We start from the raw sequence: 16,075 nt of genomic DNA, 5'->3' as shown, positions 1-16,075 counted from the left end.
GCCTCACGATCAACCCGTCCAAGTGCCAATTCGGACTTGACTCTATCGATTTTCTCGGCCACAAAATCACCAGCGACGGGGCAACACCCCTACCCACCAAGGTGGATGCTATCCGCCATTTTGCCCGCCCCGACACAGTCAAAGGCCTACAGGAATTCCTTGGGATGGTCAACTTTTACCATCGTTTCATCCCTGCAGCAGCCCGTATCATGCGCCCTCTGTTCTCGCTGCTGGCTGGTAAGGGCAAGGACATCACCTGGACTGACGAGGCTGCGGCTGCTTTCGTTAAGGCCAAAGACGCCCTGGCAGACGCCATGATGCTGGTACACCCCAGGACTGACGTCCCGACTGCCCTCACGGTAGACGCGTCCAACACCGCGGTGGATGGGGTACTGGAACAGCTACTCGAAGGCCGCTGGCAACCCTTGGCATTTTTCAGCAAGCACCTTAGACCGCCCGAACTGAAGTACAGCGCTTTTGATCGGGAACTTCTAGCGCTGTATCTGGCGGTCCGGCATTTCCGATACTTTCTAGAAGGCAGGCCTTTCACCGCTTTCACCGATCATAAGCCTCTGTCCTTTGCCTTCTCCAAAGTCTCCGATCCCTGGTCAGCTCATCAGCAGAGACATTTATCCTACATTTCCGAGTTCACAACTGACATCCAACATGTCTCCGGAAAGGATAATGTCGTTGCTGATGCACTTTCCAGACCAACCATCCACAACCTATCCTTGGGTGTCGACTACACAGCCCTAGCTGACGCACAGCAAGCCGACGACGAAGTGCCCAGCTACAGAACCGCAGTCTCGGGTCTGCAGCTCCGAGATTTCTTGGTTGGTCCAGGTCAGCGGACCCTACTTTGCGACGTTGCGACTGGTCAGCCCCGCCCTATAGTCCCTGCAGCCTGGCGGAGACGTGTTTTTGACTCGGTACATGGGTTGGTGCACCCGTCCATCAGATCTACTGTCCGACTGGTCGCCAGCAAGTTTGTCTGGCATGGCCTGCGCAAACAGGTCAGTGAGTGGGCCAGGGCTTGTCTGCACTGCCAGACGTCAAAAATCCAGCGACACACCAAAGTCCCACCACAGCAGTTCGAGCCTACCCGTAGGAGGTTCGACCACATACACGTCGACCTCTTGGGCCCTCTGCCGGTTTCAAGAGGAGCCCGGTATCTCCTTACCATCGTGGACTGGTTCACGAGGTGGCCTGAGGCAACCCCCCTGACTGACATCACAACTGATTCCTGCGCCCGGGCGCTGCTCACAACTTGGGTCTCACGTTTTGGCGTTCCGGCTCGCATCACTTCAGACAGAGGCACCCAATTCACTTCCAGTCTCTAGGCTGCATTAGCGAACCTGCTAGGGACGCAGCTGCACACCACCACGGCCTACCATCCTCAATCAAACGGGTTGGTGGAACGTTTTCACCGCCATCTGAAATCGGCCTTGATGGCCCGCCTGAAGGGTCCTAACTGGGTTGACGAGCTGCCTTGGGTCCTGCTTGGCATACGCACTGTCCCCAAAGAAGACCTCCGCACTTCGTCAGCTGAGCTTGTATACGGGGTGCCACTAGTTGTCCCCGGGGATTTCATACCTGCCCTTCGGGACCAAGGGGAACAACCCCCAGCAGTTCTACAAAGACTGCGCGAGAAGCTTGGCACCTTGGCCCCGATTCCCACCTCATGGCACGGTCAAGCCCCATCCTGCCAGCCCAAGGAACTACGGGACTGTAAGTTTGTTTTCGTTCGCAGGGGCACACCTCGGGCGCCATTGCAACGACCATATGAGGGACCGTTCTGAGTCATACGGAATAACGGATCCACTTTTATTTTGGACATTGGAAGCAGGGAACAGGTTTTCACGGCGGACCGCCTCAAACTGGCCCATTTGGATCTGCAACAGCCTGTCGAGGTTGCCACGCTGCGACGCAGAGGCCGCCCCCCTAAGTGGCAGCTGGCACAGCCCACGGACCTTGGGGACTGTATCGCCGGTTCTGGGGGGGGGTTGTGTGGCGACTCACCGTCTAGTCAGGCGAACCGGCTCGGCAGTCGGGTCGCGCGGCGTCGGAGTGACGAGGCCCAAGATGGCGGCGGGCCTCGTCTTTCCGAGCGACGGGGAGAACCCACGCTTGGGAAAGTCCTGATGACGTAGGACTTACGTCATTGCCGGTTGTTTTGTGCGGGAACATTCTCCCTTAAAGGGCCCGCGCAAGGCGGGAAAATAAACCAGTTCTGTTTGGCAATCCTCCGAGTAGAGTCTTGTTTTATTCCGCGGTAGCAACCGCTACAAATGGTTAATTAATACGACATAAAAGCATATCAAAGAACATTAAAATGAAGCAAATGTTTTTTTAAAGAAAGCTTGCCTTCCTACCCTGGACTGCATTGCAAATCCAGCAAGATCTGTCACAGTAATTCCCTGACTTGCAGAACATGCATACAAGTCCAGAACTTAACCTCCACTTGAATAATTGTACACTGATGGTTCTCCTTTGAATTGGTCGGCAGTGTTCTATCCGTAATGTTCTTTAGTGATTTTGGCAGAGAAATAGACATTGGGAGGAAAACCAAAGAGAACTTCCCTTTGTGATAATGCTGCAGGTTCCTGTACATCCATTTGGGAAAGCAGGTGGAGCTTCAGTTTAACGTATCACCTGAAGAATAATACCCTCAATACTGCACTGAAGTGCCATCCAAGATTATATGGTCAAATATCTACAGTGGGACTTGAACCTCTGACTTTCTCACTCTTAGAGAAAGATTGCTGTTGCTGACCAACAGGTAAAACTCAGTGAGAGAGACAACCTTCATGGGCTTCACTCACTACAATTATTACAGAGATAATATTAACAAAGATTCAGCAAAGATACTTGCTGTAGTAACTGCAAAGCAACTAAGTGCTTTCTTTAAAAAATCTTGCACATCTTAGAGCAACGTGAAACACATTTTCTTTACGATGACATTGTTATTCTCGTCTTATCCAGTTATTCAGCTATGCTGGAGGATCACTGAGAATAAGCGACAAGTTTTCTCCTGATGGAAAGCGATATACAATCCCTAGTGTTCATATTGAGAAACCCTGGAGTCACTACAAACCTTTGATCACTAATGCCTCAAACGACTGGTCTCGCTTTGTATCAGAGTGTGGGGAATTTGTGCTTCCCAAAAGGGACCATAAAGGTGAGCTTTAGAATGTACATTTGTTGTAATATCACTTCCTTTCAATCTGCAGTCAATTTACACTTCAGAGTTACCATCATTACAGGAATCCTGAGAAGCTTAAAACTCTTCCTCATTTATTCACAATCTACCTTGTTGTGATCTTGTACCTTATTACCTGTCTGCACTGCACTTTCTCTGTAACTAACACTTAACTCTGCAACTGTAACACTTTACTCTGCATTCTGTTATTTTACTTTTTACTACCCCGATGCACTGCTGTAATGAATTGATCTGTGTGAACGGTATGCAAGACAACTTTTTGACAGTACCTCAGTACTTGGGACAATAATAAGCCAATTTACCAATTTATGTCAATTTATTAGTGTGCTGCATTAGAACACACAACTGTAACTTGATTTAAACCCAACATCACATTTTGATTGGCCACTGAAAGAACATAGTATAGTTTATATTTGAAATGAAGGTCATAAATCAAATATAACTATAGATGGGTGAAATTCACAAAATTGCAAAGATGAACAATTGGATTAGGATTCTGATTCAGTACATGATCCACATTGATTGATACAATGGGAACTTGATTAGACAAGCCAGTGATCATGCCTAATGTGGTATTCATTTGTTCTCAGAAGGAGATATTTCTAGCATGCCTCCATCCACAAGGTCTGGTTGCCAGTTTAATTGGTAACTCCCTGTTATAAAGAGAAGTGCAGACCAAACTACTGGCTTATTATCCTGTAGGAAAACAGAAGACCGAAGTGCATGTTTTACCTGGTAAATTCTAGAATGTTTCCTGAGATGGACAAATAGTGGCCAGGGGATTTAAGTCTGATTTGATCCAATCCAGATCTTATAGAAGTCCATTAATAGGGATTGGCTGGAATATTTTGTTATGTTGTACATTGAGCAGGTGGGATAGGGTCTGAGGATATTATGGGAATTACAGCCTTTCAGAAGACTGGAATAGTGCATGTGGACATGACTTGTGAGGTTAAAGTTAATGCATTGAGATATTTCATTGTTTCAATCGTGGATCAGCTATTTTATTACTAGAGTTTGAGTAGTAACGACAAATCCATGATTGTGCGGGCTGTGATCCACAAGTGGGAGAGAGCAAAGGCATTGATCCTGACAGATTATCTAGAACGTAGTTCATAAATTGAAATTTGTAGTACCCTCAAAAGGTACAATTTCCTTTCGACCTTTCCATAAATTTACTTTGTCAAACTATTAGGCCCTCTCAAACTGTGAGCTCCTGGTCCTCTAAGCTCATAAGATGGAAGGAGCAAGTTATTGCAGCAATAACATCTCCTTTCCCTGCACGATTATCCCTCGAGCATACCAAGCATCTCTCCATGGCCTCTTTCTTATTACGGCCTTTCATATCGTCATTCTCTGATGTGGATCAGCTTCCACATTGAAGACCCTTGGCTCTAACTTTTCACCATCTTTCCTGACAATCCACTGCTGTCAGATTGCTTGACCAATATCTAGTCATACTTAGTGAACTATACCTTTCTTAAGATGAATACTGTGAATACGAAAACCAAAAGTTTGTTTGCAATCTTGTTATTGTTATTGACCTTGAACTGAATTTCCAATCTCATTTGCATATGTCTACTTCCAAAATACTGGTCACCCCTACTTTGACCAATTTTTTTTCCATACCTTTGCCGCATCTAGGTTAGTTTGTTCAAGCAGTCTTCTGGGTATCTTCCCACCATACGGACTCTGTAAGCTTTAGCTAACTAACTCTAATACCCTATTATGCACCATATTCTTGCTTAGCTAGAATAGCTCCACTGTCCTCCACCATCATCAAACCCCTCATGACTCCTGCCTACTGCCCATGTGTTTCAGATGTAAAATTCTCACCCTTGTCTTTGAATCCCTTCGAGACTCATTTTCCTATGTATTTTACCTTGATTTAAGAACAGTGAAAAGAAACTTGATTGAAACGTAAGATCTTGAGTGGTCATAAGAGGATGGTTCTCCTTGTGGAAGAATCTAGAACCAGAGGTCACAGTTTTAAAAGAGAGAGTTGTCCATTTCAGACAGATGAGGTGATTTTATTTTTTAATTGGAGGCTTTTGATTCTTTGAAACTCTCTTCCTGGAAGCAGAGTCAGATATTTTTAACAATGAGGCGCAAGGAATCTTTATAAGCAAGGAGGTGAAAGGTTACCATGGGTAGAGAAGAATGCAGAGTTGGACAGTTAGCAGATCAGTATTATTAAATTGTGGAGCAGGCTCGAGGGGCCAAGTCGCCCACTCCCAGCCCTGTATTGACATGTACTTCGTTCTGCTGTGCAAACACCTTCCACAAAATGTTTCCCTCTGATTTTATATCATTGTACAATGATCGTCCTTTGCTGGCTCCACTTTTAACTGGTCTGACCCCATGCTCTTTCATTTCTTCCCAAAACCTCACTGTTTTCCACTTCCCTCTCATAGAACCCTCCTCACTCCAGTGAATCCTGCCACGGGTTTCACTGCATGCAGATGAAAGTTGGGTGAAGACTATTCAAGCTTGCCAGCAGTGTTCTTATACATATCTGCTCATACAAATGAAAATGGACATCTGGTTAAAGCGGGATTCTGTATCTATAGAACTATATCCCATACGAGTTTGTGTCTTTGGCAGTTTAAAGGAGCAAGTTTTTTAAACAGAGTGGTAGGTACCTGGAACAGGCTGCCAGGAACAGTGATGGAAACGAATATGATAGTGGCATTTAAGAGGCTGTTAAATAGACACATGAATATGCAGGGAGCGGAGGGATATGGATCATGTACAGGCAGAAGAGATTTAGCTTAATTTGGCATCCTGTTCAGCACGGACATCATGGACCAAAAGGCCTGTTCCTGTGCTGTACTGTTCTGTGTTCTATGTAATTACAGCTAGTAATTGGGAAGCTAAATGGAACGTTGGTTTTTATTGCAAAGGGAATGAAGTATAAAGGTAGGAAAGTCTTGCTACAACTCTTGGATAGGATTTATGAGCATTTGGAAAAGTATGGCCCAATTAGGGATAGTCAGCATAGCTTTGTGTAGGGCAGCTCACGTCTTACTAACTTGATTGAATTTTTCGAGAGGGTGATCAATGAAGGAAGAGCAGTGGATGTGGTCTACGTGGATTTTAGTAAGGCATTCAACGAGGTCCCTCGTGGTAGGCTCATCCAGAAGATTAAGATGCATAGTATCCACAGTGACTTGGTTGTTTGGATTCAGAATTGGCTTGCCCATAGAAGACAGAGGGTAATGGTCGATGGGTCTTATTCTGACTGGAGGTCCGTGACTGGTGGTGTTCCGGAGGGATCTGTACTGGGACCTCTGCTGTTTGTGATTATATATAAATGACTTGGATTAAAACATGGATGGGTGGATTAGTAAATTTACAGATGACACAAAGATTGTTGGTGTTGTGGATAGTACAGAAGATTGCCAAAGGATACATTGAGATTATTAGATCAATTGCAGAAATGGGTGGAGAAATGGCAGATGGAGTTTAATCCAGCCAAGTGTGAGGAGTCGCAATTTGCGAGATCAAATGCAAAGGGAAAGTACAAAGTTAATGGCAGGACCCTTAACAGTGTTTATGAACAGAGGGATTTTGGGGTCCAAGTCCATAATGCCATGAAAGTGGCAGCACAAGTTGATAGGGTGGTAAAAAAGGCTTATGGCATGCTTGCCTTTATTAGTCAAGGCATCGAGTTCAACAGTCAGGAAGTCATGTTGCAGCTTTAAAAACCTCTGCTTCGGCTGCACCTGGAGTATTACATTCAATTCTGGTCACCCCATTATAGGAAGGATGTGGAGGCTTTAGAGTGAGTGAAGAAGAGGTTTACCAGGTTGCTGCCTAGATTAGAGGGCATGTGCCATAAGGAGAGGTTGGACAAACTAGTGTTGTTTCGTATGGAGTGTTGGAAGCTGAGGGGAGACCTGATGGGAAGTGCATAAAAGTTATGAGAGGCGTTTCCCAGGGTTGAAATGCCTAATACAAGAGGGCATGCATTTAAGGTGAGAGAGGGAAAGTTCAAAGAAGATGTGCTGGGCATGTTTTGTGTTACACAGGGTGGTGGGTGCCTGGAATGTGCTGCTGGGGGTGGTGGTGAAAGCAGATATGATATTTAAGAGCCTCTTAGACAGGCTCTTGAATATGCAGAGAATGGAAGGATATGGTCCATGTGCAGGCAGAAGGGATTAGTTTAATTAGGCATCATTAATTTAATTAGTTCGGCACAACGTCATGGGCCAAAGGAGCTGTTCATATACTGCATTGTTCTATGTTCTAACTGGACAAGGTTCTGATGAGACCTGGATGCAGCTTTAGTGGCAATTCAGAGAAGGTTCACAGGGTTAATCCGTGGGATGAAGTCAACATCATATGAGGAAAGATTGAGCAACTTGGGCCTATGTTTATAGGAGTTTAGAAGAATGAGGGTTGATCATATAAAAATAATATTTTCAAGGGGCTTAATACAGTAGATGCTGAAGGAATGTTTCCCTCGTGAAGAAATCTAGAACTGGGTAGATAGTTTCAGAATAGGGGTAACCCATTTAAGATGGAAGTTTGGAGGAATTTCTTCTCTCAGAGGATCACTGGTCTTTGGAATTCTCTACTCTGGAGAACTGTGGAGGCTGAATTATTGAGTATTTTCAGATTTTTGGTCAAAAGGGGAGCGAAGGGTATGGGAATAGGCAGGAGCTTAGGCCATGGTCTTATTAAATAGTGGAGCAAACTTGAGAAACCATATGGCTGCCTTCTGCAAATATTTGCTATGTTTTTTCTGTACATAAAACAGAAATTAATTGCTGGAAATGGTAAATGAAACACAAAATATTGCAATACACAGCAGTTTTTGTAAACAGGAAAGGCAATCCTTGACATTTCCAAAGTGTGTGCTGAAACCCAGAACTCTGAAGATTGAAGGCTGTGATTTTTATTTACACCTGCATACTGCCCTACTCTGCATTGCTGTCATTTTCTGATTCAATGGTAATGTTAGCACCTAATTAATAATGCAGGCATATTTTATTATAATTACTAATCTGTGAGGCATTGGTGAGATTACACCTGAAAGACTACATGCAGTTCTGGTCTCCTTATCAAAGGAGGGATATGCAGTTCAGAGAAGGTTCTCTGGTTCACTTCATGGGATGAAGGGGTTGTCCTGTGAGGAAAAATTGAGGTGCTTTAGATGACTAGGAGGTGAAACGTATAAGATTCTGAGGGATCTTGACAAGTTAAGCAATGAAAGGATGTTTCCCCTGTGGGAATAATTAAGTCTGTTGCCTAGAAATTTGATGGTTTATTTCAGCACTACATAACTTTCCTGGAGTGAAAAGTGATTACAGCCATTTCAGAGTGTTTTGCATCACAGTGGAAATGTGACTGCCAATTTCTGACATGAGTTGCATTTATATATCAGATATGATTCATGCCTCAGATCCACATCAAGCCACATCATTCCCCAAGCAATGCATTGGAGGGGAAATTAGATGTTGTTTCAAGTCATTCCCAGAACAACTAAGTTTCACTTGCACTGTGCTGGACTGGGACCTCACTAAGGTAAGTCACATTACTTGCCTTCTATCCTTTGATTCCGCCTCTTCCTCCCCCCCCCCCCCCCACTCCACCCCACAGCACCAACATTTTACCACACCAGCACCCCACCATTCCCAACCACCACCATGCTAACTCAGTGATCTCACTACCCATCCTCCAGCTGCAACTAGCTATGATTCTCCAATGACTCAACTGCCAATCCCTGAAACTTCCCTATGGAGGCCCCAGTCTTCAGGCATTACCCCCAACCAGACCACTAAACCTTAGCTAGTTGAATAGCCACACTCTGATTCCAGTCTTAAGCTGGCCTCGGATGACCAAATCCCTCCCTACAAGCCATTTAATGGCTGAACCCCTCTTCCAACCATTGAGCTTCGATAGCTGAAACCCTGTCACCCCTCACACCTTTATCTTCTGATAGCAAAAGCCCTTGCACTTGGTGCTGATCCTCTGCTGGCCAAAGCATTTGACTATCCTAGGCCCCTACTGGGCTCTCCAAGGGCCAGTCTTTTTTCCCTCTGTCTACTATTCCCCATCTTGTGGGCCCAACTATATTGTCCCTTCATGTGCTGTGGAACACCAACTCTGTAGTACCTGTTATTTGGGACCTCAAGCCTTGGGTGCTGCTGAAGTATGCAACAGAGGGCCTACCACCATTGAAATATTCATTGGGGTGCTACACACCACTTAGCATTAATTAAGTGGTACATTACAACTAGCCTCCATGTACTTTATTTCATGGATGCAACATCACTGAATTATAACAGTCAGTGTTATTTAATAAAGATTGTATACGTTATAAAATGACATATACTATAGAAGTTAAATTTACTTAATACATTAGTATATTAGTGTTCTGACATGTTGTAAGCTTGATATTTTGAGTTGTTCATTGACCAGCATTTTTTCTCTTTTTTTCTAGATCTACACTACTCTGGGTATGCAGTTAGGTATCTGAAACCTAACATTACACAGTCCTGGAAGGTAGAATCAATGTTTTCCTCCCTTCTTGTTCTCTTGCTATACAAATCCCCTAGTGATATTTAAGGTGTCTGTTGCACATTCTTTTCAGTGGTATCTTCAATCAGAGCCATCAGTCAGCAATTATGACCAGAAACCCATCCCAGTCAATACTCTGTAAGTCTCATTAAAGCTTGTTCCTTGAAATTGCTGCCAGATAAACTTGTTAATTTATATATTTTTTTCTGTCACCTTCAACAGCAATCGATTTAGAAGTTTGTCCAGTCCATTCAGGTACTTGTGTTGAGTTTTTTTTCACAGTATCACTGTTGTTTCTAGTTTACAATCTTCACTTTGTGCTTACTTTGGTGCAGCAGATTATATTAACATAATTTAGAAAACAATGTCACCAACCCTTTAGACAATGTTGAAAGTTTATTGGGTTTTTTTGATTGAAAAGAAAGAGGAATCACATACATTAAAAGAATAGCATGAATCATTAATATTTTGTAAGAATTTGGCAGGTATGATGCAGGTACATCAGTAGCTTATGCACTCCGTTATTCATCCACTGACTCCACAACCAGCACATCATGATTGTGGTATCTATACCATCTAAAAGGTGAAATGCAGTAATTCACTTATCTTAGAAAGCATCTCCCAAACCCATGACTCTGCCACCTGAGAAAGATGTTGGTGGCAGGTGCCATTATATATCACCTTGCTTCGGATATATCACCAGTTCTTCTCAATTATTGGATGAGTGTCCTAGAACCCTCTATCTGCAGCATTGTGAGAGTACATTCACCACATTAACTATAATGATTTAAGAAGACAGCTACACCTCCCCCCCCCCCCCCCCCCCATGGGTAATTAGGAATAAGCAGTTAATGCCGAGCTTTACTAGTGATGCATCCTAAGAACTAATGTTTTAAGTTTGTATGTCTGGATTTGAAAACTGGCCTGCAAATGGGCCAGTTAGGAGCACAATTGCCCTATATCCATTCATTTCATTACAGATGGCATGTAACTTTCATTCTGCCTGCAACCAGTCCATGTTAACTGTACTGGGGCAAGGGGAAGCCAATCTAGTGAGTGGCTGTTCCAGTTAAACCTGAATTAAGTACTAAAAGCTAGTTTAGACCTCTTATTAGGGAGGTGCATTTTGGTTAGAGTAGGTGCTGGCAGGTCTACAAGTGGGTCTGACCTGGAAACATGGAACAATGGTACAAAATGGGACAGAGCAGGTACCAGGACTTGTTTGATAGAGCAGAGATGGCCTTACCTTCACCTTCCAGTTGTCTTTTATCCATCCTGCCTGGACTTCTGCAGCCTGTGAGAGTGTAGTGCCCAGCTGGGCATTGGTTGTCTCCTCCATTTCTTTACTTACCTCCTTTCCTTTACTTGCCCTTCATGCTCTTGATCAACAGCTGCTCATGTTATTGGGATAGCAGAAGCCATCCCATAGGATGGCGAGATTGTGCAGCAGAGAGCAGACTACTGCAAATGCTGAAAATCAAAATGATGCGCATGTTGGAAAACAGTTAATGTTTAAGGTTGAAGATCCTTTGTTGAAGCTAGAAAAGGGAGAAAAAGATAAGTTTTGGAATTGTGGAGGTGGGGATGGATAGGACAGAGAAAATATCTCTGATAGGATGAAGCGAGGTTTGCCGTGGTGATAAGCTGTGATGGAGTTATCTGGGTGGTAGTTTTTAATGGGGGAAATTAGAGAACACAAACCAAGGAATGTAAAAACTGTGAAACACAGAATTGTAGGAAATGCCATTCTGATGGAGTGAGAAAATACTAAGCCAATATCCACAGCGAACTACCCAGTTCTGATGCGAACAGAGACATTGACTTGCCTGAAGGGGTTAAATTCAGTATTGAGTCTGGAAGGCTGCATTTTGCCCAGATAGAAGGTGAGGTGCTGCTCCTCAAGCTTAAGTTAGACTTCGTTAGCACAGAAGCCACAGACATATAGGTCCGAGTGGGATGCAAAACTAAAGTGGCAGCTGCCCTGATATCCACAAATGCACAAGGGGTGGGGGGTGTATGTGGAGGATGTTAGATATTGATTGGGAGTGAGAAGCCTTGCAAATAATTTCTGATGGCTGCTAAGGCTATTTGAAGCCCCCTTATCAAACTATACAGTACAGTGACCATCTGTCCTCTGTGGCTGTTGTCCACATTTATCATTGAATTGCATCTTAATCTAAGCATAATTAGCATTGCCTTTATGTCTATTTTGGTAAGTCATAATGGTTAATTCTGTTTTATAGCTGTTCTTCTTCCCAGCGACCTTGGTACTAAAGTGCATCGTGATTTTTGGAAGCTTTGAGCAGAAGCTATTGGCGTGGAATCTGTGACCAGATTTGCTGCAGGATCTGAAGCTGTTAAAGTAATTTCATAGGAGTAAACAATTCTCAATCAATAGGAAGAGCATATTTTACTTCGCACTGAGTAAACAGTGTAATGGAAGTGACCTGTGCTTGTATTTCCTTTAGTGATCATGCATCCCAATAATTTATTGATGCCTGATACGCTGTGTTAGGTAAATTGTTTTCATAGTGATCCATGCAGCTTATCCTATCTTGACTGTTACTAATGCATTACAAAGTTAATATTTTATGCAACGAATACCTCAATCTTTCTAACTATATTCCTACCAATTAATCCAGAATCTAACTTTCTACATATTAATTTTGTAAAACCAAAACTGTACAAGGGAGTGAATGGAGGGGATGCCAATCAAGTGCTGAGCTGCAAGAGTGCCAGTCAGGAAAGTGGAGAGTATTCAATCACATTCTCAATGTGGCTTGTAGATGGTAGTATGACTTTAGAAAGTCAAGAGGTGAGTCACTCAGTGATGAATACTTATTCCCTTGCCCTACTTTTGCAGCCACTGTTTAAGCAGTTCTCAAGAAGTTTTCAGTATGAACTTTGTAACTTGGGTTCTTGATAGTTGCGGTGGTTAAATTCAGATGAACACATCTAGAATTAGAGAAATAACGGGCTGGAGGAAATTAGAGGTTAAGTCGGGTGAAGCCGTGGTGGCATTTGAAAACATGAAAGTGAATATTAAGATCATCGCAGTGCCTAATCAAAAGCCAGCGCGGGTTAGCAAGCACAGGCTAATGTGTAATTGGGTCTTATTTGGGTTAGGATTTAGGGAGCATGTTTTTGGATGACCAAGTTTTTTGAGAGAAAGAGGAAGGATAGTTAATATAATGAAGTAATCAAACCTGAATGGAACAAAGGTTTTAGCCTACATGTGGAAACTGATAGTGTGTTTTGGATGATAACGCCAAGGGGAAGCAACAGTGTGAAATAGAAGGCGACCAAGGAAAGTTCTTGGAGAATGCCTGATGCAACAGTGTGAGTTTGGGTACAGAAGCTATGATGGGAGATTCTCTGCCTATTACTGAATAGATGAGCATTGAACCAAGCAAATGCTGTTGTATCCAACTGGCTAAGAGTGGACAGGCATCGGAAGAGCTTGCTGTGAGCAACCATTTCAGAAGCAGTAGGCAGGATAAGAAGGATACTAATAATGATTTTGATCAGAACTGTATAAGAACTGCGATGGGCGGTAGGTACTTGGTTTGACTTTCTTTTGTTGGAGACAATTGTTGCCTGACAGTTGCGTAACACAAATGTTAAATGGTACTTACCAGCTTAATCATGAACTTTATCCAGGTCTTGCTTCATCTGGACACGGAGGTGCAAATGGAGTGAACACTGTGCAATCATCAGCAAAGACCTGTCCTTCTGACCTTATGGCAGAAGTTAAAGTCATGGATGAAATGCTGTAGATGGTTGGGCCAGGGCAAGCTGGATATGAACCCATAAACAGTGATTATGTCTTGAGGGTAGTTTGATTGATAAAAGATGAGATTTATTATCCTAGAAGAGTTGGTGCTAAACAACAAATTACAATTACTGCCGATATCAAATTGTGACAGTGGAGAGTATAATTAATACTGTGGATGACTGGAGCAAAATACAAAAATACATGAAAAAGCTTGTAGAATATATTGTACTGGACCTTGGAAGGCCAACCACTGCCTGGAATCATTGCCCATGGTCCCAGCAAACCACCACTTACCTGGGACAGATGTGGAGATCCAATCTGCTGGCCCACTGCAACTTGAAATGGGCGATGAAGTCCAGATAATAACCTGACCTCAGAAATTGTAGTGCAGAAGCCCCACTCCTACAGTCCTTACTTGCTTTGATAGAAAGTGAAGCCAAGGTACAGAGCTTTGTAGCCTGTCATGGCTGTAAGTTAGTTAACAGTCTTTGAACACCTCTGACATTCAGAAACATTTAACACCTATTAAAATTATAATGAATACTTTTATAAAATCATTATTTTAAATAAAGTTAATTAAATTAAAAATTCTTGCTTTTAAAGGAAAATAGTAATGAACATCTTCACTTATCCTTCCAGATCCACATGAAATCAATGAAGTCTCTGATCCCATGCCCAGTCTGTCCTGGTGCAATATCCGTGTAGTGATTTCCCCTTCACAATGCTGGGGAATCATGTCAAAACCTGGCTCTACTGTTGATCTCCATTTGGCTCAACTGACAGATGTGGCACCATCTGGCACTCAGTGAGTCAAAGACTCACAGCCCAGGCATGCAAGAACAGGAATTGCATTCACTTAAAGGGCTGAATCCTGATGATTCGCAACAAATTTTACGTCATGTAAGTCAGTGATAATAAAACTGATTCTGGAACTACTGTCCATAGCAATGAAAATTCAGTGCAATATGTGGAATGGTGCAATTTGGTGGAAAGAATCAATCTCACAAATCATCAAAAATAGGATGTTCACGAATATTCATTAACCTATTTTGGAGTTTTAAGCATTACCTGCCATGGCTGATTACCCCATCAGTACTTCCTTCCTGTAACATATAAGTACACCCTTAGGATCTCAGTGTATCATGTGGCGTAACAGACACTGCCATTTTGTTGAGAGTTATTGCCACCAATAAAGGATGTTCTTCTGAAAGCTCTCTATTTGAATATGGAAGCAGCAACATGAAAGAGCTTAGAGATGTGATACTTCGGTCAGTTGTCACTTCTGTCAGCCTTTATTGTAAATGTTAGTGAACGGTGGAAGGTACAGCCTAGATAAACGAGACAAGTGTATAACTGTGTAACTGCTGCACAGGAAATAAATGTTCAAGTTTGAAGGATTAGAGGCCTGAAAATGCAAAGTGAGTTATTACCATTTATGACCATTTGAACATTCTGTTGCTTATTTGAATGTCCTCCTACTATTTCAACAGATAATCATCCAGTTTTAAAGAAACAGATGAATACCTGATCATGATAAGGGAAGAGGTTTTCAGAGAAACCTCTTATGCCCTGGTACACCACTCTTTTGATGTAATTTCAGAGGGAAAACCATTTAAATTGAAATTTTGGAAATAAATCCTGATCTAAATCATTGGATGAGGGGCAGTGAGACGCGGATTTGCCGCTGAATTCCAAATGATAGTTCAACTCCTGCATTACCTAATGGTACTATTAAAGATACAATACTGTGGGGATGTATCCGCTATCATTATGGGCTGGACTGATTACTATCAGCAGTGTATCAGTACAATCTATTGCAGTAGGTCAGTATTCCCTTTTAAGTTTTACTTGGCTTAACTGGGCTCGGTCTTTCTTCCTCTCCATAATATGGGCCATAGTAAAATGTTATGTATTGCTAGTAATCTGAAGAATTTGCTTTTCCCGAAGAGTTTACTGGAAGAGAAACGCAGAATGTATAATTATCTGGTTTGAATTGACTTGGTCTTATTTCACTGTGACATACAGAATGAAGCCTCCTAATCTATTGATATATTCCAATAAAAAGATTTTGTTTTACTCAGTCGTGGCCTCTGCTCAATTGGACTCCTGGTAAAAGAAGAGGGTACCAATAGCTGCTCCCTCCTTACTCAGTCGTGGCCTCTGCTCAATTGGACTCCTGGTAAAAGAAGAGGGTACCAATAGCTGCTCCCTCCTCGGGCATCAAAGTCACCATTATTATTTGGGAGATTTGACAGGGCAGTGTGAAAGCAAGACTGGGAACCTTGATCCTTCCATCCTAGCTGCACCTCCTCCTTGTTTCCACACCTTTGCTCCTGCACCCTCTACCTCTAGTAACTACTACCTCTACTTGCACTGCAAGTAGGAAGCAAAAAAATTTAGGATGCTACGTAAATCTCTAAGCAGAAAGATTATAGCTTGGTTCAGAGATTTACGATCATCCATGCAGAAACAGCTTGGAAATATTTGGGTTACCAATGAAATGTGCAAATTTTAGTGGCTTTTGTCTCTGGAATGATCCAGTTTTAATTTGAATA

General features: G+C 42.9%; 1 long non-coding RNA gene across 1 annotated transcript; it reads left to right on the top strand.

Annotated features, from left to right (window-relative positions):
• Positions 1-9,964: 9,964 nt before the first annotated feature.
• LOC127577090 (uncharacterized) lies at positions 9,965-14,278 on the top strand. The gene is made up of 3 exons (XR_007957321.1): positions 9,965-10,000; positions 11,989-12,107; positions 14,160-14,278. It is a non-coding gene; the product is annotated as an uncharacterized LOC127577090 (long non-coding RNA).
• Positions 14,279-16,075: the final 1,797 nt, after the last annotated feature.

The sequence above is a fragment of the Pristis pectinata genome, chromosome 13 (genome assembly GCF_009764475.1).
Source record: "Pristis pectinata isolate sPriPec2 chromosome 13, sPriPec2.1.pri, whole genome shotgun sequence".
In the NCBI taxonomy this organism is placed as follows: Eukaryota; Metazoa; Chordata; class Chondrichthyes; order Rhinopristiformes; family Pristidae; genus Pristis; species Pristis pectinata.
The sequence above is the reverse complement of the archived record's forward strand: the minus strand, read 5'-3'. Positions and strand labels throughout refer to the sequence as shown.